Source organism: Corvus cornix, chromosome 1, assembly GCF_000738735.6.
Source record: "Corvus cornix cornix isolate S_Up_H32 chromosome 1, ASM73873v5, whole genome shotgun sequence".
Lineage (NCBI taxonomy): Eukaryota > Metazoa > Chordata > Aves > Passeriformes > Corvidae > Corvus > Corvus cornix.
In genome coordinates this window covers 79,797,044-79,823,159 of record NC_046332.1, presented here as the reverse complement: position 1 = coordinate 79,823,159, position 26,116 = coordinate 79,797,044, and the positions used below count along the sequence as shown (strand labels likewise).

The window sequence follows — 26,116 nt, the reverse complement described above, 5'->3', positions numbered from 1 at the left end:
AAGATGCAGTTACTGTGGAAGACAAACAGTGATTTACTGCTGTGTGCGGTGGTTCTTTCACGCATTGTCGGGAATAGCTGGGTGTTGTGGTTTCCTGAAATGCTGGGATGCATTTGAAATGTTTCAGACTTCAATGTTAAGATGAATAATAATATTGAGTCACAAAACTGAAGGCAGGGAATCTTAAAAGTATAAATATAGATAAAATTGCACACGGGAATTTCTCATATTACGTAGGCATTGAGACTTCTGTTTAAATTCAGTTTGTGTTGCTTTCTCCATAGACATTGCAGTTAGTGCATGTTTCTGGACAGATGGGTGCAGTAAATAATGGTTGCAGTTTCAGAGAACCTGTTATACTTACTAAAGGTGTCCTCATGAAAACATTATTTACTGAGTATAATTAACCTCCTGCCTTTTCAGGTTCCTGCTGCATACAAGTAACTGAAACAAATAGCTGTTTTATAATTATCTTCCTGCACTTGCTTCCCTCTCATTCATCTTAAAAAGTTATCACAATTTTCACCCTTTTATGTTTCCTATATTATTTGCAAAATTTTACTTTTATGTTGATTTTACTCAAATCTGAAGATCATTTTGTTTGGTCATAACTGCCAGGAATTTGAGAATACAATGACTGAGAGACTTGTGCAGAGTTTCACCCTCTTATTATTGCAAGCAGCACAGCTATCCATTTTTAAATTTTTCCGTGTCAGAAATTGTTACTTTTGCTTCTTTTCTACTACTCTTCTGGGTAAGGTGTTCTAAAATATCAGTAGTCTGATATTTAAAAGTTCGGGAGCTTTTTTCTCCACAATTCATTTGCTCCTCCATAACTTACCTTCATATATTCTTCAGCCAATGTAATTTTATCCTGAAGGAAAGTTTAAAACTTCAAATACTTTTGAAGAGTCAAATTTTTCACAAAATCAAATCCTTGTTTACCAGAAGAGTAACTAAATTCTCAATTTATTTTAATTTAAAAATAAAGCCTCAAATTATTTTTTTAATTTTTTATTTAATACAAGTATTCAGGCTTCTCACCTTTAGGGTCCAATTCACGGTACAACACAGAGTTACAGCCCAAAACAAAGAGCGTATCTGCTGTCTTTGCAATGATATCTAACTTAAATATTTTGCTTGAACATGAATATCCTCTGTGAAGTCTTTTGGTGGACCAAAATTGTCAAGTTAGTGCTGCTATTTTGACTGAACTTGCTGGGCATCTTCAGATTTACCTTCCCAATTCTGATTTTTACGAGAGATTTAAAGATTGAAAAAACCCACATCTGTGGAAGGGGAGAAAGGGGAATAGGAAATAGGTTGGTGAGCTTAAACAAGAAGATGGAAAAGCTGTGAAAGGATGGAAGGATGAAAGAGAAGAGGTTTATGAAGACAGCAAGAATGGCAACAGTCATACCCACTCCCCATCATAAAAAAATCCAGTGAAAGCTGAGCAAAGTGATTTATTATGTCATTTATCTTGTACCATTTGTCAATGATCAACAAATACTTGTTAAGAAAGATACTATTCCTGCATATCTCTTAACTCTCCATCACTGCAGAGGGGGAAAATCCTGATAGTGATATGCATAACAGCTGTGTCCAAGAGCCCAGATTTCGCTGACACTGATGGGTCTGATTTCGGTTGTCCTAGTGCCTCTTGCTGCTTCTTTGCCTGAACCTAAGTAGCATCAGGGCAAATTGAAGGGAGAGCTACACCCTCTGATAACTCCTGGTCCATCAAGAGAATGAAGGAGGTATGGACAAAGAATTACTGGAGCTCTGGAGGATGAAGGAGAACTCAGATGTTTTTTACTGTGAAGGTGGTTCTCAGACTGTGGTCTCTGCAGCTGCAAAGCAGTGGATTCATACTGGATTTTGGAGGCAAGGCTTTGAAGGAATTTACAGGGATGTAAAATTTGCTCTGATTAGTAGATTTATATTTTTTAAGGTGCTCAGGAGTGCTACTTGTTGCAGCTGCTGTGCAGAAATCTATCTGACTGAACTCTTACCTCTTCATAATTGCAGACATGATACCTGTGTATTTTCCCTCAAATTACTTTGGATGGTGAACACTCAATGTCTCTTTTGGAATTTGACCAGTAGTATGTCTTTATAGCATATAAAGTAAAGGTTCTTATGAGAAGAAAAATTTTAATTTCTTCTATTTCCTCCTCATTGCTATTTTTCATGTGGGTGGGGATAGCATAATTGTAGACATGTTTCGTTTTTATCACATGCTTTGACAGGAATGAATAGCTAAATATTTTTGTTCCCTTTTTTCTGATAATAAATTCCGATAGTAAATTTATAACACCTGGGTAACTTTCCTTCTGTAGTAAATTGATTCCGTCTATAGTAAAATTACATATTTTTTTAAGCTTCATTAAATACCTTGTATTTTACTTTTCATAGAAAGAAAAGTTCTTTAACCCTCAATCAGTCAGAAGAATTTTACAGATAATACAATCTCTTGGCTTTTGTTTAGTTGGGATTTTCAGGAAGTGGGATTGAGAGGTGCCCTAAATGAAAATGTAAGGAGGTATCACTTTTATCACTTTGTTTGGGTAGATTTTCTTAAAGAGAGTATCTTGCTAGGATTTATTTGAGCCCAAGTGAAGAAGAGAACATTTATGAAAGCTGAAGGTGTATGTACAGAAGAAAACACTTTGTGAGTGCTTCTTGGGATCAAACTGTAAACCATGCTTAGCACAGTGAGAAACATGGCCCATAGTCAAATTCTTCAAATAGAGCTAGTTCTCCCAATTGCTAATAACAACAACAACAACAAAACAATCTGACAGGCTGCTGAAATTCTACTTCAGGAATCCCATATAAGAGCCTTTATGAGGCTGAAAGAGTTGCATTCACATGCTTCAAGCGACTTAACATGTGGTAGTTTCACAGTGGGCTGAGTTTGTCCCATGTGAGGACACCATGTCCAGAAGGTTTAGTGTTCTTGCACATAAAGTCTCCTTGAAGTGTGGCAGCATCATCTCTCTATGTCAATAACAGCTGATTTCCTCTTGTCTCAGTTGTCTCAGTTCAGGAACAGCTTATTTGTCACTCTTCCTGCTGCCAGCTAAGAGGGACACTTTCTCTGGGAAGAAAAAGATCTTAAAGCTTTTCTCTTTTTCTTTTTTTTTTTTTTTTAGTAAAACTCTTTAATATATTCAAAGAATTTCCTTGTAGTATGAGAAACTTTCGGTGATATTTGGAAAGCTTAATTTCATATAGAACTTGGTGAAAATTTTTTAACTGGGAAGAATTTGGAAGCTTTCTGCTCCCCAGAGCCAAAGATAGTAGTTTACAAGAGAATATTTTAATTATATTTTACACTGCATTTTTAAAAGTGCTGAAATCAAGACAATGTGCTGAAACTGTGGCTTGTTGAGTAAGATATTGATTAAAATGAAATATTGTTGGAAAAAAACCTAGTTCATTTATCATTCTAAATTTGGTATTGAATATGATGATTAAATCCCTAAAATTTAGAAGCAATTTTTTCGTAATTTTCTGATGTTCTTCTTCTTGATTTTCATAATAATTAGGTATTTACTGTGGTGATACATACTGAATATCCATGCAGGATTTGTAATTTGAACCTTCAGCAACCTATATCCTACTATAACTCCTTGCATGTGTGTACGTACAGAAGAGGTTCCTTTGCATCAGCAGGGGGTGGTGGTGGTATTTAGCATTTAGGATGTTTGTTAAAATTCTCAGCTGTACTTCAGTGTCAATGTTACTCTTCCCCTAAGTGCTGGATTTAGTTTGTCTTCATGTTACAAAAACAAGTTCCTAGTTCTAATGGATGTGTGTGCAATTGATTTGCTACGATCAGGCCACTCAAAGAAGAGAAGTGTTCATCTTTACTTATTTGCAAAATTTTTTATTTTTTATGTTTTTAATCACCTATAAAATGGAAGACAATTGACTTATGAATTTTCAGCTACAATATTCCAGTTCATGTGACAGATGTTGATGTTATTAACTTAAGTATTTTTCTTTTTTGGATGGTATAATTTTTTTTCCAGATTACTTTACATCTTTTGAGATGAAAATGGCAGAACAGAACAAGTGATGCTGTTTTCTAAACCCCCTAAGACTTTCAGAGGTTTCTTTAATTTGAAGTCCCAACAATTCATCTTGAGAAGTGCTAAGAACTCTACAGATAGTGCAGGGAACTCTTCAATTTGCAGACCCTGACTCCTTTAACTATAAAATGCATACCCTCTTCCTTGCAGTATCCAGTGCTGCTTCCCTTGAACTGCTTTGTTCAGAGATTAATTTTCCTCTCTGGTGATCGCATAATGCTGGATTAAATCCAGCTCTGAGTCCTTGCCACTATCAGAATATTCCACAATGTTCTTGGGATAACATCAGAAATCTGAACATTTGAGCAGATTTTTTCCATGGCCAATTGAATATTGGTCTGCTGCAGAAATTTGAAGGAGACTGTGGACAGTTTGCCCTAGGATCTCCCTGACCGTCAGCTGTTACAGACGTCAAGAATGGAGATTACTGTCATCCTTAAAAATGTGTGTCCTATGTTCCTCTGAGGAACCTCCACAAATAGCTTGGTAGGAGACACTGCTGGCTTCAGAAACTGTGACAGCTCCCATTTCCTATGCTGCTACGCATCACCTGGCCCTCTGTTCATGATCCCTGGTATATAAACCCTGTCCATATGTGAGAAGTAAGAGGGACAGCACACACTGCACACACATAGGAGTGCTGAACTCTGCCATTCCCAGGTGTTTACAGCTGTTATCCATTGCTTAATGATGGGAGGGTTTGTGGGAGCAGTGTTACAGATCAGGGAGGATAACATACATCTCAGGCCTCATTTGTGAGAATATGGATGGCCTGTCTTTGGGCAGTTTTGCTGCAGAAAGTTTATCATGTGTATGATTACAATGCTGACTGATGTGAAATTCTGTAATATTTTCCTTGTTGAAAAATTTTGAGATTCTTTGAGGTGGAAATCCATTCAAAACTTTTTCTGTGAAATATTCAAGAGTGGGATGTGAAGCCAGATTAAATTGTACTCTTTTGAAGGACATCTGGTAAGGAAATTAAAGTCTTCGATCAGACCAGGGTAATAAAGTATTTAACCCAGATGAGTCTTTTGTTGTACATATTAGGAGCTATCATGCTTTACTCTCTTGGTAAATATACTTTCTACTTCAGAACCTCTGAGTACATTTAGGTGAGCACATTCTTGCTTTGCATCTTAATTTGGTTAAGTCTTATACTGTCCTTCCTTATTATTTCACAAAAGTTAAGAGTGTGTGTAGCAGGCTATATCTTTTTTTCCACTTGCCATGTTTGCAGAGCTGGACATCATGCTGGAAATATACTTCAGGTCCAAATTAATTACAGTACTGTTAAGGTGATTTTCTTTTGATGTCAGTGGAAGAAGATTAGGTTTCCTAAACTAGATTTTTCTTTTTCTAAAACACTGGCAAAATACTCCAATCTTATATAGCTACCAAAATAAGACATAATTTTTTTGGAATATGCTAAACATGTCAGTTGCTAAGCATTTTGGAAAATCTTTTTTAGGTACCTGAGTGGAAGCTGGGCAATTACAAAAATCATGCAAAAAGCATTTCTTAACAGCTTTTTTTTTTCATTACTATAATGTGGAGGAGATAGGTCAATATTCACTTATTGGAGAACATTAGCAGGAGGTGAGAGAATGTGCACAAATCTAGTCTGTAATCATTAGTCTATGTGGCAAGTTACAACAACTTACAAAGTGTGAGTAACAGTGTAAAAAGAAGGGGCTTTAAAATGTACAAAAGGCAGGTAAATGCTTAATTTTCCGTGGAGTTTACACTTTCTTTCCTTTTGAGCTCATTCTTGAGATTTTTTTTTAGTAGAAGAACAAAGAATTACACAAAAAAAAAAAAAAAAAAAAAAAAAAAAAAAAGATTAGGAAATAAACCAGACATTTGTCACTGTGCACAATGTGCTGGACCCATAATAATTGCTGATGCAGGTTAGGTTTAGGTACCACTCAACAGCTGTCTGGTACGCAGACTGGACAAAATGCCAACCCTGGATTCAAGCTGTTACAGACCAACATAATGTGTTCTTACTACTTCAGCACATAATATACTTTAAAGAAAAAGCAAGCAATGTACTGTGGGGATATGATCAACACTTCTACAACTGATATTAGTCAACTTAGCTCATATTCTAGCGCTTGGGAGAGGTTATAAGTTAAAAAACAGCCCAGTTCTTGCATGTTAGAGTAAATTACCATAGTATACAGAAAGACCTCAGTATTCAAATGCAGTTCTACAGCCTTAGACATTTAGTTGTGTGTCTAAACACGTAGATGTATTATATAATTTTTATAGGTTTTAAAAACTACTTTGGGCAGTCAGAATAGTGTGCTAGTGAGACCTACAGAAAACAGATTTCTCAAAAGATATTGAGGTGTCATTTATTTCTCTGTTTTCTGTTTACTGTATGGATGTTTCTTTCATGTATTTCTTCTTTTTGAGATTAATTATAGTTTGTTAAAATCTATTTTCAGCTCTTTTAAATGCCTGGTTCCTTCATCTGCTAGTTGTCTTCTATTTTAGTTTCTTCTGATGTTAATCTTCCCCTGACACACACACACACAGGCATGCACACACACACACAAACTCTTTCTGTTATTCTGTTGTCTCCAATTCTTTTCTCTCCTCCAATTGTAATTCCTCACTCTGTTCATATGGGGGTTCAGCTTGTGTAGCTTGGAATAACACTCTTTCCTCCGGGTTAAGTATCTTGTCATCAACACTTTTGATGTTCATGTAAAACTGACATGTATCTCTTCATTTCTCATCACACATTCCTGCTTTTCTCTTTTACAGCAGCTTTTGCGTCTTTTCTCTAGAGGATTTTCTCTTGTCTTTCATGATGGCCATTGTATATTACTCACTGAAATTTGGGGGTAGTATTATAATTATTGTATCAGATTCACACTTAGGTTACTGCTTTACATTAGAAAGCTAATAATTAATTGCATATTCTCCGACATGCAAAAAAGTATGTTTATATTGCCAGAAAGTCAAAACATTACAAGCAAGTGTCTTTATCTTGATGTAGAATTAAAAAATCAAGTAGTCTTTCCAAATAAATGATGGACAAAGAGCCACAACTGAATAACTTTGCACAAAGACTGTATATTTAGACATGTTACTTGTACTGTAGTAGTACCACAGAGGCCCAGTACAGGTCCAGAAATACACTGCGCGCTGTAAAAACTGAGAGCAAGCAAAGTGGATTGTCATGCTCTAGCTTTCATACCACTGAGGAATGCCATCCTTCCTTGAAGCAGCATCTCTCTTAAATACATCAGTGCTAGAAATATAATGGAGGTTAATTGCAATATGGTGTTATTCTAGTATTTATTGTATGAGCTTGGTAGGGTAATTTGATTTTCTTTTCTGAGTTTCTGGTTTTCCTTCAGTCCTCATAACCATATCCCACAAGATCTGCACTTGACTACAGGGCTTATATCCTAGGCAGTTCATGCTATCTTCTTTTCTTCCCTAAGACATCTTGTATGTAATTTTCTTCATATAAAAATGGCTTGAAACAATAAACATGGTATTATCAAACAGTAATTGTTTATGAAGCAAACTTGGGAGAGCAAAAGGTGCTCATTTATAAATGAAATTAACTCATTTAATTATACGGCTGCATTTTTACAGCTGGTATTTTCTTGACGCATTTCCTGTCCACAGTACAGTGAGTGATTAACTGTTGTGACTAGACAATAATTATTAATTATATTGAAATTTTTGAGCTGTTATGTGCATATATAGTAACTTTGGTTGTGCTATGAGGGCTGTTGAGCCAGAGGAGGTTATCTTTCAAAACAATTATGAAATGTCTACAGTTGACTGTAAGCTCCAATGTGTGCATTTATAGTGAGCTATCGGGTACACAAGCCTAACTGGCCCAAACATTAAATCCCCAGATTATCCCCTAGAATATATTAACCCTTATTTTCACTGTAATGATAACAAAAAATGAAAAGACTCTGGAGAAACAAAATTGTGTGGTCTCATTAAGGTTGTTTACATGCCCATCTGAAATGTGTCTGAAAAATGTCAGGTCTCTTTCATTTAGTTACTACAACTTACTATTATTGTAGATTTTTTTTTTTTTTTTTTTACTTTTTGAGCAGTATTGCAGTAGGAGTAAAATCCTGAAAGCCAAACTCCATATTCTCATCTAGTATGTATTTTCTTCCTTTTTTTCCTTCCTTTCTTACACTTCCAACATCTAAGATGCTGCTGTTGTGATTGCAATACTGGTCTTTATGCTCATCTTTCAGAGATAGCTGAATCTTACCCAAGGAAATTTTCTGTCTTATTTTTCAGACTTCATCTTAATTTTATTTTCATATGTTGCTTCTTACCTTAGCCCACAAAATAACTTCCCTTACAACAAGCAGTATAGCTCCACCCATTTGAAATGAGGAAACAGAATGAAAATTTAATAGTGGGAGGTATAAACAATTCAGTTGCATGCTACCTTAGGCCACTGGCTCTCTTAACTCTTGTGCTTCTGAGCCCAAGGCTTTGGCTTCCAAGGGATAACAGGGTGCTCAGACATGAGGTATATCCCTTTCTGTACAAGCCTCAAAGATACCTGAGGGAAAAAAAAAAATCATATTTAGACTTTTGTTAACATTATTGGCCCACATGTCACAGGTTGCCAGTCTCTTGCAGAAGTGTGGAAATTACGTTGTTCTATCTCTGAGCATCTCATGTTGCCACAGAAATATCCAATATCAGTCATGCTGGCAGAGCAGTTGGTTAGTAGGAGCTGTCTCCTTTCCTCATTCTACTTCTTAATGTTTAAGGGTTCATTGGTTAGTTTTTGGTAGTTTTTTCCTTTTTGTTTTCTATTTTCAAAAATCTTTTCTCCTCCTTTCCCAAATAAGTCTATTTTTCCTAATTAATCAAGGAAAGCAGAAGTTCCAGTGTTTGAATGCTATTTTCAGAGATATGTCTTCTGCTCATGCTTATGCTAAAATTCAGGCTGCAGATATAGCTCAGTACAGTGTCTTTTCAGATTTTGTGAGAAATTTCCTTTTTTGCTTTTTCTTTTTTCTTTTTTTTTTTTTAAATCATGAAATGATCTATCAGCAGCCTTTTTTTGTCCTTTTATGATTTTTGTGTCTTTTCCTTTGTATTTCTCCCCCCTCCAAGTATTCTGGCAGCTGATGTGTTCTTTACAATCAATAAAACTGTCCTTCATCTCCACTGCCCAAGTGGTCTTTTTGTAACTCTTTCTATTATTTAGTCATTCTCTTTTTTTAAATAGGCATTCACTTCATACTCTTTATTCTGTTCACACTCACCACTTGCTAAATGGAGCATGTCCCACCTAGAAAAGACTGTCCCTCCTGCAGAAATAGGTTCCTTGCTTTTTGTGTCTGTACTGCCTTCTTCTGATCCAGCACTGTGGCTGGCTGCTATGCAGACCAGTGGGACCTGTTCTTCAGGTAATTAGATTTACACAGATAAAAATACTTTACCAAAAAAGCAATTGCTTTGCAGATTGGTAAAGCAACTTACAAATGGGGTTTTTTCTTCTGAGAAAAAGAAATCTTTCTAGAGATGTTTAGATGAATTTTCAAGAACCCTTAGGATATGATATTTAGCACAAAAAAATGGCCAACTCAGATTTTGATTGAGTTCAGTGTTTCAGCAGATATTTCTGATGTCATATCTTTTGTGTGAGGAAATCACTGCAATCCATGAAACTTCTGCAACTTCAGTAAAGTTGCTTAAGATCAAACATTTTTTCTGAAGGAGCAAGAAGATAAGAAATCCTGTATTTCATGTCAGTTAAAATATGTTTAATTAAAATCAAAGTTTTGATGATTTTTGCATAAGTACAAATTTTGCACTGTGGAAATTGGTTATATATTTTTTGGCTAACTTTTCATTCCAAAGGGTCTTCCATATAACACAAGTGAAAAACATCTCTTAATGTGCTCTCTATGGTTTTCATGGCCATTAACATGTTTCTGGTAAGAAAATCATATGTGTTATTTGGAATGAGGATGACTAAGTGCAGAGTTTACAGGCCTAAGAGCATTATGCTCATATTACCAGCTCTGGGCTGTGAGATTTGGGCCTCTGTGGGTATTCTGTATTATGTACTCTGTGCAGGCTTTACTCCAACTAATCTGGACAGGCAGCATGTATCTGACAGCAAACTGCATGTAAAGATGATGCAACCTGACTGCTGGGTCTATGAGGACATTGCTGCTGAATAAAAAGTGTTTGAAGGAGGCGAGTTTGAACTCACATGGGAAATCCACGCTTGCTATGTTCTGTCTTCAGTGGCTGATGTGTATAATCTGGATTTGACTGGAACTCCAGGAACCTGTAGGGTCAAAACAGCCTCCACAGACAAAAAGTCAGAAGTGCAACCCCATTCTTTGTGTTCCTTCCAATTCCTTATTGGAGTTTCTGCCTTTTTGCTCTGGAAAAGAATTCTGTAAGTACAAGGGCGGAGGTGTTGTGTCCTCTGTATAGCAAGATCATCACAGAATTATAGAGTAGTTTGGGTTGGAAGGGAGCTTAAAGATTCTTTATTTCCAACCCCCCTGCCACAGGCAGGAACACCTTCCACTAGACCAGATTGCTCAAAGCCTCATCCAACCTGGCCTTGAACACTGCTGGGAATGAGGCATCTACAAATTCTTTGGGCAACTTATTCCAGTGCCTCACCACTCTCACAGTGAAGAATTTCTTCCTAACAGCAAATTTAAACCTGCCCTTTTTCAGTTTAAAGCTATTCCCTTTGTTCTATACTGCTTGCCCTTGTAAAAAGATCCTTTGAGCATGGTTGATGGTTCTGGTTCAGGTAAAGCAGGCATGAATGGTGTATTTGGGCAGCCAGAAATTGCTGGGTATTACAGTAGCTGTATCATTTGCCTGCTACTTGCAGCATCTGTAGGATCCAGTTTGCCTTGTTTTCCCTAACCCAGTTGATCATCTGCTAGTGCTGCATTCTTTTGTTCTCTTGTGATCTGTGGCCTTCCAGTTTTCTTGACTGTCAGCAAGTATCTTCTCTTTGCTACATGGAAATAGAAGTTTACAGATTATTTTGTAGCTACAATATGGCAAATATGTAATTTATTCTGCTTTCTAGTTTAATTGCTCTGTTCTCCAGGAATGAGAGTGCATTTCTGTTTTCTCACAGTTTCTCTGATTCTGAGTTGATTTTTTTTTTTTTTTTTTTTTTTTTGGATTGGGTTATTTAATCTTCAACCAGCCTCAAAGTTTTCTTCTGCTGGGTTTACTATTGAAAAAAAATCAACTTATTTTGTCTTCTCTTGGATTTTACTTCTTCCATCATACTGCTGTTCCGTCTTGCTCTGTCTACCCTCCATGACTTAATTATATTGTTCTAAAGGAGAGTTCAAAAGGAGTTGAAGAATTTTAATTTTATATGTTCAAACTTTTGCATTTTGTGTAGACAATTTTTTTTATAAAGATCATTTAAGAAAAAGATCACGCTCTAAAGTTTGGAAACTTCCCAGTAGTGTAATATTTATTTCAAAATATACAGCTAACTATATTCCATTTTCTATGGCTTAGTGAATGAACCGTAACTCCTATGAGAAGTGATATAGAAGAATAGTTTCTGATTTTCTTGAAACCAGATCGTTTAAGATCCGGAACTAGCAGTTAGAAGATGCATTTATTTAACATGTGAGAAAACTTTGTTTCTGAAGCTTGTCCTGTTGTAATATTTCACCAGTGATTGCACGAGTATCTAATTTCCCCTCTCCTCCTCTTTTGGCTTAGTTGCCTACTTAAATGTGTATGAAAGCAGTGCAATAACCTGCTGCAGAAATGTATGTATTTTAACAAATATTCTTTCAATCTTCTCAAACTTACCTACAATTCTGGTAATGATTACACCCTAGTTGTCTTATAGTTGCAACGTCAGTTTCTCTTTATAGTTTTAAGAATTGAAGCTGTTTTACATCTGTTGAGCTCTCTTAATTTAGAATGGTTTTGTTATCAAGTGATCTCTGATTGGGTGTTAATTCCTCCTTCCAATAAGGTCATCAAAAAACTCTTTTTAATACTCAAGAAGTTTCTGTGCCTACTGTATTCAAGATACAACCTGTTAGACATTAAGCAAAGTATATTCCTTATTTCAAAACATAGATATTAGAACGTTTTCAACATAAGTTTCTTTGAGCCCTATGATTTTCTTCTACACAAACAGTTATTGGAGTCAGAATTCAGTATTTTTCTGAACTAATTACTTCCAGATGAACTTTTGTGTTTTTCTCCTTCAATTTTCAACATTACACATGAATTGCTATACCTCTTGGTTACTTAAGAGCCATCAGATGTTCTTGCATCTCCCCTGACCTAGATCACACTCATTTGAAGAAGAGGTCTGTTTCATTCCATGAGAAAGGAAGTTTTTAGTAATTCTAGAAATATGCAGGGCTATGAAGATACTCAATTTGGCACAGAAAATCTTTGGTGTGTACCTGTTCATAAGTAGCTCATTTGAAGCATTTTAATCTTCTAGACCAAGGACAGAGGCAGCAGTATTTGTTACTTACAAAGCTGAGATTTGATCCTTCATACAGTTCTTGCCACTATTGTTATCAAGACTTGGTGCTTAAGATATAATTTGATTGAAGAATTCTTCAGGCTGGCAATTTAGACGATCCTGTCTAAATTTCTGATCTGCCAATTTCACTTCTTACCACTTCAACTGGTTGTATGGAATCTTGTTTTGTAGGATGGGAGGAGACAGGAATTACAAAGGTCTAAATTACGTATATAGTAATTGTCTTTGTCAAAGTCTTGTTTTCTGCCATCCTGTCTTCCTCCTTCTTTCCCCTTTTTACATTATGCTGACTTTCTCCATAATAGTATATTTCCTTGTTCTACAAAATTTTTCATATTTTATTTAAGGACTGCAAAGGGGAGAAAGGGTGGAAGTTTTCTGTATGTAATACCCCATGATTGACAATCTTTTTGCCTCCTGCTTCCTAGTAGGTAGATAACGCTTGCTATATGGGATCTTGTTTTGTAGGGTGGAAGAAGAGGGAGGACTACAACAAACACAAATAGTGGTATGTAATTTTCCCTTTCTCCTTTGTCTCTCCCTACTTACCAGTCTTAACATAGAATTTGCTCAATCATATGGTGATACCTCATACTGCTATTTGATGCTTTTTATAAAAACACATCTTCGCAGTTTTTGTTAGTTAAATGCCTGCAACATTTTAAGAAAGAATGCCAATGAAATATTAGGTACACATGGGCAGTGAATCAGACTGTGCTTACTCTTGGACACAATGTGACTGAACTTAAACTGACAGGTTCTATATCACATTGCAATATCAGAAGTCTTCTAGACAGCTGGTATCTTTAAAAATATATAACAGGCTACTGTATATGGGGATTTTGGAGAAAACAGCTGTGATGGGGAAAGTGTAATCATACTATTTAAACTAAAATCAACTACATGCATAGACTGTGCTCTTTTGAAAAGCTAATGCTGTAGACCTGATAGAGAACCACCTGCTTTTCTGGTCCAAGTTTCATCAAAATGTTGTAAACTTAAATTCTAGTTGCAGAATCTTAGTTTGAATGACACAGGGAGATGGTAGTCAGCCATGAATAACACAGATTATCCAGAGGTAAAGGTATCCTTTTTGTAAAATAAAGGGAAAGATTGCCATTAGACAGCAAAGTTGTATTACTTCTAAGGGTAGGACAGACAGCACTTTAAAAAGTGCCGTGTTTTGTGGTATTTGAACACTTCACTCAAAAGTGCAGAAGTTATTCAAAAGCCATTGTCATTTGGTTTGGGTTTTGGTGAGATTTTTTCTGTCATGAAGTTCTCATTTCTGCTCTCTCATTAAAAAGGTACAAGTTGTTTATCAGAGAGATACATAAAGCATCATAGCTGTAGCACAAAAAATTATGGGGAAAATGCTTTATTGAATTTAGTTATCAAAAGGAATAGAGAAAAGCAAATGATGTGTCAAAAACTTGTTTCAAGAAAGATACGATCTTCACTAGACCAATTTTTCTTTGCTTTGTTCTGGATTGTTGGTTCACTATTGACTGAGAAGGAACATGTCTTCTCAGTGAATCATTCCTAGTTTCTATGACACCCCTAAGATCTGCACAGTACAGCTACAGCAAAAACAAGTCATATTTTCAAGGTCTGAATAGCTGTGATAATTATGAAACAAAAGCTGCATTTGTATTCACCCTGATGATAGGAAAGCCTTTCCATTTCAGTTGAAAACAAGAACAGAACCAGTAAATTCTCAACAGAGTAGCGAATCTGCGCTTCTCTTGGTGACAGCACATAAGAGATCTGATCCTGTACATTAACTGATCTGCACAGATTGTGTGTCAAAAAACTAAGTGGAAAAGGTAGAATAAATTTTATCTGTTAGATGCTCAGTAAAATAGATTTTTTTTTCCTGTGAGAAAAACATGTTATAATGGATTACTTTAATCCTCAGCATGCTGTTATTGTTTATGGACTCGCACAACATCTATGATCTAGATAATTCTTTTCTTTCTACTGTGAAACTAGAAACAAAGGGATTTTGTGTGATCTCTCTGTGCTTGGTCCTTTTAAGAGGAATGTAGTGGGTTGACCCTGGCTGGATGCCAGGCACCCACCGAATCCTCTCTATCACTCCCCTCTACAACTGGACAGGGGAGAGAAGGGACTCAAGAGGTTCATGGGTTGAGTTTAGGACCAGGAGACACCACTCCCCAAATACTATCACAGGCAAAACAGGCTCGGGGATATTAATTGAGTTTATTACTAAAAAAATCAGAGCAGGATAATGAGAAGTAAAAGAAATCTTAAAAATCACCTTCCTCCCAATCCTCCTTCCTTCCCAGCTCTACCTCCAACTGTGCAGCAGTGCAGGGAGAATGGGGGTTATGGTCAGTTCATCACAGGTTGTTCCTGCCACTGCTCAGGGAGAGTAATCCTTCCCCTACTCCAGCATGGGGTTCCTCCCACAAGAAGCAGTTCTCCACAAATTTCTCCAACATGAGTCCATCCCACAGCCAACAGTTCTCCATGAACTGTTCCAATGTGGATCACTCTTCCATAGGGCACAGTCCTTCAGGACTGCTCCAGCATGGGTCCTCCATGGGGTCACAAGTCCTACCAGGAAATCTGCTCCAGCGTGGGCTCCTCTCTCCACAGATCTGCAGGTCCCAGACAGGAGTCTGCTCCACCACAGGCTTCTCATGCGTTCACAGGCTGCTCTCAGGCATCCACCTGGTACAGTGTGAACTCCTCCATGGGCTGCAGGTGGATCTCTGCACTCCCATTGACCTCCATGGGCTGCAGGGACACAGCTCCCTCACCGTGGTGTTCACCATGGGCTGCAGGGAAATTTCAGCTCCAGCACCTGGAGCACCTCCTCCCCTTCCTTCTTCACTGACCATGGTGTTTGCAGGGCTGTTCTTCTCACTTATTCTCTCTTCTCTGAGAGCAATTACATCTCCACAATACTTTTTCCCCTCCTTTAATATGTTATCACAGGGGCATTACTATCATTCCTGATTGTCTTGGCCTTGGCCAACAGCAGGTCCATCCTGGAGCTGGCTGGCATTGGCTCTGCTGGACATGGGGAAAGCTTCTGACAGCTCCTTACAGAAGTCACCCCTGTGATTCCCAGCTACTAAAACCTGGCCATACAAACCCAATACAAGGAAATCCATACTTTCATACATTCTTCCCAGACTAGGGTAAAGCCTAAACTGACATTGTCAACGGAGCAAAATTACTCTATCATGATGGAAAATGAGTCCACAAAGTGTATTTAATCTAAATAATAACTGTATATTGTGGAAAAATATGAAATAAGATGATAAAGAACTAATTAAGATGTACAGGTTTTGTACTGCTGGCATTTGGAAAAAAAATTAATTGCTTTTATTCTGAGGTTCATAACTTTATCATTAATTTTCATGATAACTATTGCATAGACATGACACATATTGAATAGAGCTGTCTGTTTGACAGAAAATGCATGGGCTACTAAGATGTCAACAATAATGGCACTTTAAAAGTTTCAAAGGGATGAATAATTACTGTGGATTAAGTTCTATCTGAGCTGGTTGCAGATGGGTTGGGTTTTTTCCTTTTTTTTTTTTTTTTAATGGAATTGTGATCCATCTATGTAATCACCAAAAAAGTCATCTGTCCATGCAGCCTAAAAGGTTATCCATTTTAATTTCAAGAGTTGTTCTTGGCCTGTAGTGGAGGGGGCACCACCTCCAGGTTATACTGGTACAAAATATCTTTATCGTGGCACTGTCGATCAGAGGTATTTTAATGGGAATGGGTGTGGGGCAGTGATTCTTTTACCATTTGCATTGAAGAGGAATAGTGGTACTTGGGGGACTTGTAGAGAGTCCTTGGTAATTCTGCATCACCCAGAAATCTTTGCTAGCAGCGGAGACACCAGTATCCATTTTGTCTGAATTATGAACAAAAGGTATATATTGCAGCTTGTCAATCTTGTATTTGCTGGTTTTGGCATAAGAAAAGTTTGCGACAACACTCCTAGTGTGGTGAATTAGATACATTGTTTGCTAAGAATACAAAACCTTTTTAAACAAAGCTTTCCTGTGGCATAAGTAAATACTTAGTAGCAGGTGTGTGGGTGTATTTTCTGCCATTTCCTAGATTTTAATAATTTTTCTGTTATAAATAATGAAATGCAGCACTTAAGAATACTGAGGGGTAGGCGTTGAGACTGGATACTTACAGTGTGAAGTTAATTTAAAAAAAAACCTAGTTCTTCAGTCATACTGAATTTTTAAAGTGCAAATTAGAAAGATGTCATGTTTTGAATTGCATCAGTACCTGAAAACTGCTATTCTGGTATTACAAATCAGATTAACAGTACTCTGATGCTGATGTCTATTTATTTTGCAGTGATATATATACTTTTGGCTGGCTTTTCTTTGACCCATAGCTTAAAATTTTCTTGCTTTACGCTAAATATATTATGTTTATTTTATTATTACTAGAATGATTGTTGTCTTTAAAATAATTTTTGGCCCTCTGCTTCTGACCTTTTTGCTTAAAATTACTATAAAAAGTTTGTAAATATGCCCATCCACTTTTTTTTCTGCCTGTTTCAAGCTATTTATAATTCTCATTAGCAGTAGTAAGAGAAGAGAGTTCTCTTGTTAAACTCAGAAATGGGATTCTGGAGATGCCGTGGAGGGAAAATTGTTAGTCATGGACTTGATGTCCAAACAAAATAGACATCAGCCAAAAAGAAGAAGAAGCCTTCTTATGCAACTACTTCTGAAGAAAGGAGCAAATATTAGCAAAATATTAGCTTTCCTGAGTTTGAGGCAAATCTGTAGAGCATGGGGAAGCAAAACCAAACCATTCTATTATTTGCTCAATTTATGAAATTTACTCCAGTCTAATTCTGCTAATAAAAATAAAAATAATTTTTAAAAAAATATGTTTGTGCCCTTGCTTCCTTCATAATCCAGCACTTCTGACTTTTGTGAAGCTGTGTCTGACGTGCCCAGCAGTGCTGGAGATGACTGACAAGCAGGGTTATGATTCAGCTCGCTTCCCTCTATCCTCTCTAAGATACAGGGCTGCTTATTCATGCTCAGTAGAGAGAGACTGGCCCTATTAGAAGCTGATCCTTCCTAGCAATCTGAGCAGAGTTAGAGACTTGTCTTAGCATCATTCTTATGACTGGGGTGTGGTAAATTATTATTTCACAAGTCCATTCAAGAAATATATAGCTCTAAGAGCTCTGCTGGTTTTGTTCATGTGACTTTTAGATAATTTCTTCTGCCTGTGTAAATATGTGTATTAAATTTTCTCTATAAAAGAGACTGGAAGACAGAATGTTTCTCTTTTCAAAAGATCACCCTTTTGCCAAAGAAAAGAACTATGCACTTTACAATGGTATGTAACACAAAGAAATATTAATGATCTTCAATAAAAATTAGATTTCTTTACTTTATAAAGAAGAAAATGAAAACTTTGTCCTTTTGTCTAAGGAACTCCATGTTATCATTCTGTTTTCTGGTTAGGAAATCGTTAATGGTTTTCCTCATAGACCTTTCCAAAGTTATCTTACACATGGTAACCTTCTCTAAAAAGTGAAACTAGGGATGTAATAGTGAATTTTCTTCTCAGTCTTTTCAAAAACAAGTTCATCTCATGTTTAAAATTGGCAACCTATTTCTTCAATAATAAAAAAATTAAACCTAATCCAAAATTAGTCCATTGTGAAAGAGGGGAAGCTTTCAGTAATGTTAGGAAACAACCAACCAGTTAAACGAAATCCAAGTAAACCAAAGGCAAAACCAAAACCCCGCCTAGATTTTGTAAAATTGCTGTTTGGGAGTTGTATTGAGATACCAACCCTGAGAAACGTTGAATCATCAAAGATAACCAGACCTTTAGTAATTTCTCTAAGGTTACTTACAGAGTTCTCACTGAGAAATATGAGTAATTTGATACTGTGCAGCATAGGACTCAATATTTTGGGTTTCTTTTTCAGATTCTTTCTCAAGTTTCCACATTAAATATTGTCAGTTTAAAACATATGTGTTCTACAAAGCTTTCAAACCCTACAGAGTTGGCCTAGAATTTAAAAGACATTGCAACTTCTCCACTCCCCTTTGTGATCATCAATATATTTCTTCCATCAATGTTTCTGGTCAAGCTACATGCTTCTCTCCTGTTTCCAAATGCCAGCCTACGATGTACTGTCAATTCCTTTTTCTTTTCCTGATAGCATTTACTTTCAGGGCCATAAAACCATCACTGAGGTAGAGATTTGTCTGTATACGAACACACATGGAAAGCAAATTTTTTGCATATAAAGGAGCCTATTTTATATGTTCACTGCAGGGAGCAGAACAGAACTCTGGTCTTATGCTCTGGACTTTGAAGGGAGAAATCAACAGCGGCACATGCTTGGATGTGTGATCTGAAAAAAGTAGTCCCATGCTACACTCTTCATATACACCCAATAACTAGATTTGCAAAATAGATACTTGACCGTTTGTTGCGATTAAATATTTAGTAGCACTTAGATTATTTCTATCAGAAAAATAATGCTCATTTTATACTTGTGACGCAATGACATTGTTCTCTGGTTTAGAGGAGAATTCAGAAAAGTTACTGAAATATCAAAATGTAGATATAAGGGAGGTATATGTTTGAAAGAGCTCTTCCTTCCATATTTGTCCAGCCTGGATCATTGTCAGTACATACTCAGTTTTTGCTCTTCCTTTGAGTTCTTACCTTATTTATTTGGCCTAATAACTGTGATTACGTTATTTCAATTTAACCCACAGAGTATGGAATGTTAAACACGCTTATTAAATGTATTAGAATCAAATGATTTACCATGGAAACTGAGGGTTTCCCAGTCTTCATGTGGTATTCTTGGAACACATTTTACCAATAATGGAGTTCATTTTGTCATCTGCTTAATATCAATGAATTTTAGTGCAGCAAAGGAGGTGAGATGGGGTATGTGGTTTTTAAAACATGACTTCTTGAAAAAATTTAAAAAATAAACATTCTCTATCAAAGGCAAAAGGACAGCTGGTCAGCTTTGTAACTCAATCATTCTTCACACTGTTGCTTATCTTCTTCTTGAAGTTATCAATATCACATGACTGAATTTACAGAGGTTCTGACTGGAACTCTGCAAGTCGGTAAGAGCTGGGGCAGTCAGCTTTCTAAAAATAACTGGCCTGATTTTTATACTTTAGAGGAATTTTCACTCAAGCAAAAAAATTGTCACTGCCAGATGGTGATGGAAGCATTACTACAGCAAGGGAATGTTAACAAAGAGGCACTCAGGAAAGAAAATTGTTGCCATAGTGACAGGATGCTAAGCATTTTCAAATAAATAAATAAATAAATAAAATTAGACAGTATTATTTAGATAGCTCAATGGCTAAAACCCAAAAAATTTGCATGATTTTTCCTTTTGGAAATGTGTTTTTTCTACATTTTGCTTAGAACTTTGTTACAACACTTTCTTGCTGACTAGGTGCATTTCTTTCAACCTGAATACCCTTCTCATTTGTATTAATTTTTATTCCAGAATAAATTCCATTATTTAGTCCCTTTCCTCTCTGCATTCTTCCAGCACATTTTTACAGATAAACAGTCCATAGGTTTTGCAAACACCCTTTAGGGTTTGGTAGCAGGATATGACAAGCCCCAAAATTAATATTGGTGTTGTAAGAGCTTCTCATTGTCCTCAGCCAGTGACTGGCCTCCCACTGTGCTAGTTACCACACAGAAATTCATAGAAATGTGGCTCCATTAAAGGGTCTCAAATTTTGTGTTTTGGCCCACCAAAAAGAGGGCCAAATGAAAGCTTGGAGGAGGGAAGAGCTTGGGGTGCACAGGAAAGCTAAAACAGGCATATTTTAAAAAAGGAAGCAGTAGTAATATGTTTGTCAGGCACATGGCCAATGGCAATACCTTTACTGCTGGAGGGGATGGCCGTGGTGGTTATTTTTTTCTCAAAGTCCTGTAAAAGTTCTTTGAGCCGCACTGAAATTTGCAGAGCATTTACAAACCACCATCTTTACACCAAGCAGGGAACGGAGGGGAAGAGTAGAGCAAGGAGAGAATGCACATCTTCTTTTCTTAATCATCATGTACCACTTCTTTAAACAAAAATTTCAATCCACTAAATCAAGAACACAACAGGCTAAGGCTAATGCGGCAGGATTTTACAGTTAAGGGATTTCTCATCCTTAGAAATGAGAGAAAATGGAGCTTCTCTTGGCTCAGTGGAGCCATTTTTTGGTGCATTTGAAAAGTGTCCGGACAAAGACAAGAAAATGTAAAGATTAGCATGGGGTGGTTCTTGAACTGGTTTGACAACTTGTTGGTTTATGTAGGAAGTGTGGCAATTCTGTTGCCGTTGGGACCAAATCATTTTCTGTTTAATTTGTTCACCACCAGCCTGAACATATGGAATATTGGTGTTGCTCCCATAGTTAGGCTCTCTTTCCTGCAGGATCACACTGTGTGTTGTATTGGCACCATCTGTCTCTATTTTAAATATTTAGATTAATGGTCTAACACTAATCCAATGTCTCAAATTATTAATTGCTCTAGATGTGTAGAGAAAGACAAAGAAAAAATTATTTCCTCTAGGAAAACTTTCTCTAATCTGATTTTTCACTTAAAATATTTTTTAGATCAGGGCCAAATACTCTGATGCAGTTCAAGCAAGCGAAGTGTTCAGACATGAATAATCTATGAATATACATAATAAATCATACTTAATTACATTTTGATGTCTGGATAGAATCCAGTATGTTTTGTCAAGTCTCACAGGGAAACTGCACAGGCTATTTATGCATCATTTCATAAATTGTTTCACCACCAGCCCTCATTCTGTTCTTCAGGCATATTTTAAAGTTGACATCACTTACTAAGACCAGCACTACATTAGAGGAAACACAAATTTCAATGTAAAAGCACCAAAGAATAATCCAATGAAACTTTACTCAGTATATCTGAAAATTTTCCCCCTCTTCTTGGGTTTGTCTTTTCTTTCAAAGTAATAAATTTAATCCATTAAGAACCTGTTGATATTTAATATGTTAAATTTGGTAATCTTAGATGCAACCTCTAACCTTCTTTATGGAAGTGCAGGTATAAAATTTACTAATAATTTTTCATCTGTGGAATATCATCATCATACCTTGAGTGAATGTGGCACTTGACTGTTATAATTGTGTTAGCATTTAATAATCATAATGCGTATTTTTCCTGAAGAATTGATTTGTCATCTGTCTGCAGTGTGCACCCACATACACACCTTTTAAAATATGTAATGCAGCACCTTAATGATACATAGACCTATTCTAGCTTTTTTCTTTGCTCCCTTGCTTGCTTGGTCATTTTTTGGGATGGAGCCGTCAAAAATTTGACCTTTAATTATTTTGTTACTTGTTTTCTTTGCAATAGTAAGTACCTCATTTTCTGTGGTTGCATAAATAGGCGAAGTTAAAGATTTTGATTATATTTCCAGCTAGGGCAAGAGCAAAATCCAGAGGAAACAAGATAATTGAATTATTTTAAATAATAAAAGTCATGATATATAAACACATTGCTACTTTAGCTGTTTACTAAATGCATTTATGTGATGTAGAAGTGTGTGAGAATATATTTGTCTTAGCCTAAAAATCAGACATTTTCTTCAGACATTAATTTGCATGAATATTTGGTTATTATGACACTCATACTTAGTCTTGCTAAGATAATGCTTTGGTTTAGTAAAAATAAATATTCTTTTCTTACACGTGTAGCTTACTTCACCACAAGAAACACAAATTAATTCAGCTTTATTTGTCATGCAGGCCTGCAATCCCAAACAAATTAAATAAGGTAAATCTGACTGAACCAGTATCAGGAGGGTTTTGGAAATGGATGCTAGAACAGCAAAATGGTATTTTTCTTTTTGATCCTTGGCCGTAAATCTATGTTGGTATTAGGTAAATACTGCTGCTGACTCAAAACTGTGTGAAGTCTTGAAGAAGATGTCTCCCCTGAAGAATTTAGACATCCATGTCATAAGTACTGCCATCTCTTGGGCCAATTACTTCCTTCAGTGGGCTCCTAATCTCCAAAAATATTTGGGTTTTGACTGAGGCATAGCAGTCCTTCTACCTCGAGGCTCTCCTCCCTTTGCTGTTGATGTCGGCAGAGCATTGCTGAAAACCTCAGCTGTTTATGCCACTTTCCCACTGCCAGTATTTTTGTGTCTGTCATTAAACAAATTTTTCCTCACACAGGTGAGGATTTTCTGAACCTACTTGGAGAGAGTTTCTTTAGTTATGCTCTGATGGAAACTAACTTCTTTTTGGTGTTTTAGACAATATAAGTGATTTTCTATTTGGTGTTATACACATGATTTAAATAGCTTGCAATGAAAATGAAGTTTCATCCATCACAAATTGTCAAAGTTGGATTGCATTATCTAAAATTATTTCTTAAAAAAACGTACTTTTACCACTTTGGAGTAAAGAAAAGTTGAAACTGGAAGACTGATGATTGGTAATATATGGATATACTTGAGGCCCCTAGAAAGTATATGATCTGCAAGACACTTGCATCAATAAGAGCTTTGGTGGCAGCAAGGATGTTGGAAGAAAAAGGAAGGTGGGAAGGAAGGCTTATCTTCTTTTTTTTCTGGGAACTTAGACTATTAAATAACATGGGTAGGTGTCATCAGAATAATTTTTATAGATATTTTTAACTTCAGCGATAGATTTTAGGGGTTTTTTTGCCCGACAGTGTTCTCATCATTTTTTTGATAAATACCAACTGTTTAATTTCATTTGCATGGAAGATTCAGTAAAACTTACCTACTTTTATGAGCGGAATATAGACCAGATAAATGTCTACATTCATACTGTTTCTATTGCAAAAAAAAAAAAAAAAAAGAGGAAGAAAATATATTTATGTTAAATGATTAAATTTATGTGACAGCTTGTGATTTTTTTTATTCCACGTGCTTTTGCTATTGCAAAAACAAGGCACTGCTTTGGTTTCTTTCAGTTCTGTTTTAACAGTAGCTGCTCAAATGTAACATTATCAAAGTGGTACAGGTTTAACTTAAATTACTTGTGCATGAAAGTAGTGCTCACTTTCTCTCAAAACATGAAACATGAGGTGATATCCTGACTGCCCTGAGTTGAAAGAAAAATTGTATTTTCCTCCTTGTGACATCATTGGCTTTATTTTGTGTCATCGAGCTCATAGGTACATATGCTTTCAAAATGTCAGAAAAGTGCATTCCATGAAGAAAAGAGTCTTCTTGCAGTGTTCTAGGAGCAGCTGACTGCATCATCATCATGCTCCTGGTTCCTCACCCTCATCATGTGTTTAACAGACAACTTTGCTCCCTCTCTTGGGATCCTGGGGACCATCCTGGGCTTGGACAGTTCTGCCAGTATTGCTGTGAATAAAGGAGGCATTGAGCAAAACATGTAGGTAGGCACACAGTGTGTAGTTTTGGCCTAGCTAGTAGATGACTTTGACCTACTAGAATCTGAGCTGACTAGCTTTTGTGTTTAGGCAGTGTAAAGATGCATGGGAAAATCAGCCTGAAATCCCAAGTTTCAGCAGTGAACCCCGCTGTGAGGCCCTCTGTTTGCCAAGCTGACTTTGTTTATGTTTGTATCCAATAGTTTTAAGTGTGGGGCTGGATCCAAACATTCAGGCATTTGATAGTCCAGTGTCACAGAACCTGCAGAACTTGGATTAGTTAAAAATTTTAATATCTTAGGGTTTGGACCTCATGTGTAGTGCTTCACAAAAGACAACAGACTTCTGGTAAATGAATCAAATATTTCCATTTGTCTTCTCTGCATGAAGTTCTTCATCACAGCATATTTCTGCTTACATAGTTTCATTGAAGCAATGCAGTAATAGCCCAGTTTTAAAATCCCAGAGAATGTAACTATTTTTTTTCTTCTTTCTTCATATTCTTGGAACATTTTATTCTTTGTTTATTTTTAAGAATTTTACTCAAATGAAACCAAATACAAGACTCCACTCCTGTGCACGCACATGCCAGCATCTTCAGTTCTCTCACACCAGTTTTCAGACAACCCAGATGGCCTTTTTCTATTGGTAATTCTAGAAAAATGCCTTACATTTACATTATTCCATATCTTAGACTGTAAAAAATGATTATGAAGTCAAGGTTCAAACCATATTCAAAACTTTTAAGTAAAGACTTTATTCATTTCTTGCTGACCTTTAAAATTGTGTGCTTAGTCAACCAAATAGAAAAAGTGCTTCACTATTAGAGGAACAGTTTGATGCTGAGCGTTCTTTAAAATCATCTCATTTACACCAGTGACTAAATGTGGCCTTTTTTCCTGCTCAATTCAATTAAGTATTTTGAGCTGAAATAATATATCTAATGGAAAAGTCATGGTAGCTGTCATTCAAAATGCCTTTTGTATTTGGAAAATATAAGTACTACCAAAAAAATACTAGTTTCTAATATTAAAGCCATATTTAGTAATTTAGAAAAGAAAATACTAACATTTAAGCTTCAAATAATTTTGAGTGTGTGATGTATTTTGTTATATCAGAAACCTATTTGAAAACAAGTACAGAAATTCTCTGCAGTTGCATTTACTTAGGAAAAACAGGGCTACCTTAGAATACCAGGTCTCCTCTATCAAAACTAAAAGTGAGGTTTGATAACCATAGAGGAAAATGTCTGAACTAGTGTCTTCATTTCTCTTTCAGTTTTACCTCAGATCATTCCCTGATTAGGTGCACTGGGCAGAAGATTTAACTTTTCATCACTTTGGTTATATGAATTTTGAGTTTTGGCAATTATCTTCAAATGTCTATATGCATGTGCATATAATATGTATTTTATAGTGAAAAGCTCCAATTATTCTCTAAACAATGGTGTCTATATACCAGATATAAAACTCTTTTCAATTTAAGAGTTACTGTTCTTTGATTTGAAATGTCAGTGAGCATGTTTTCATTGTGCCTTTTAAAGATATTTCACTTTAAAACAATCTTCATTTAGCCTGTCCCGAGGTTTTATTTTTGCTTATAGTGCCCTCACCTGTAACTAAGGGCCAACTGCAGAACTTTAGCAGTAAAAATAGCTATATTTTCTTTGAATCATAGCTTGTCTTGTTTTGACAGCCAGAAACAGCTAACATGTTCCAGCTGACTTGTAGTAGTTTGCAATATTACACTTGAAATATTACTGTGGGTTTAGTGTACCCTAAACACAGCTTACTTTTATGTCAAGCCTCAGTTGTGTACTTTTACTCCAGAATGGAACCTGCAAACCCTAATGAAGCAATTCATTCATATTTTAATTTCAAGTACTGTCCTTAATCTTTTTATCAAGATGTGGGATACAACAGATCAAAAGAGAAAGCAACTGGGGTAGGAGAAAAAAAAATCAGTGTAGCTGCATTTTTGCTGCTTTTTTATTTTTCCTTTTCTCACTTCTATTACCTTCCCAAGTAAAATCTCTCTC

The 26,116-nt window shown here is 36.2% G+C and overlaps 1 protein-coding gene across 3 annotated transcripts in view; it reads left to right on the top strand.

Annotated features, from left to right (window-relative positions):
* FGF14 (fibroblast growth factor 14) overlaps positions 1–26,116 on the top strand; it is a 384,596-nt gene that overhangs the window by 204,183 nt on the left and 154,297 nt on the right. Inside the window, exon 2 of one of the 3 annotated variants that reach the window (XM_010394117.4) lies at positions 13,102–13,141. The exons of the other annotated variants lie outside the window; for them this stretch is intronic. The gene's annotated coding sequence lies outside the window, so the exon portion shown is untranslated. The remainder of the gene's footprint in view (positions 1–13,101; positions 13,142–26,116) is intronic. 3 annotated transcript variants of the gene reach the window in all.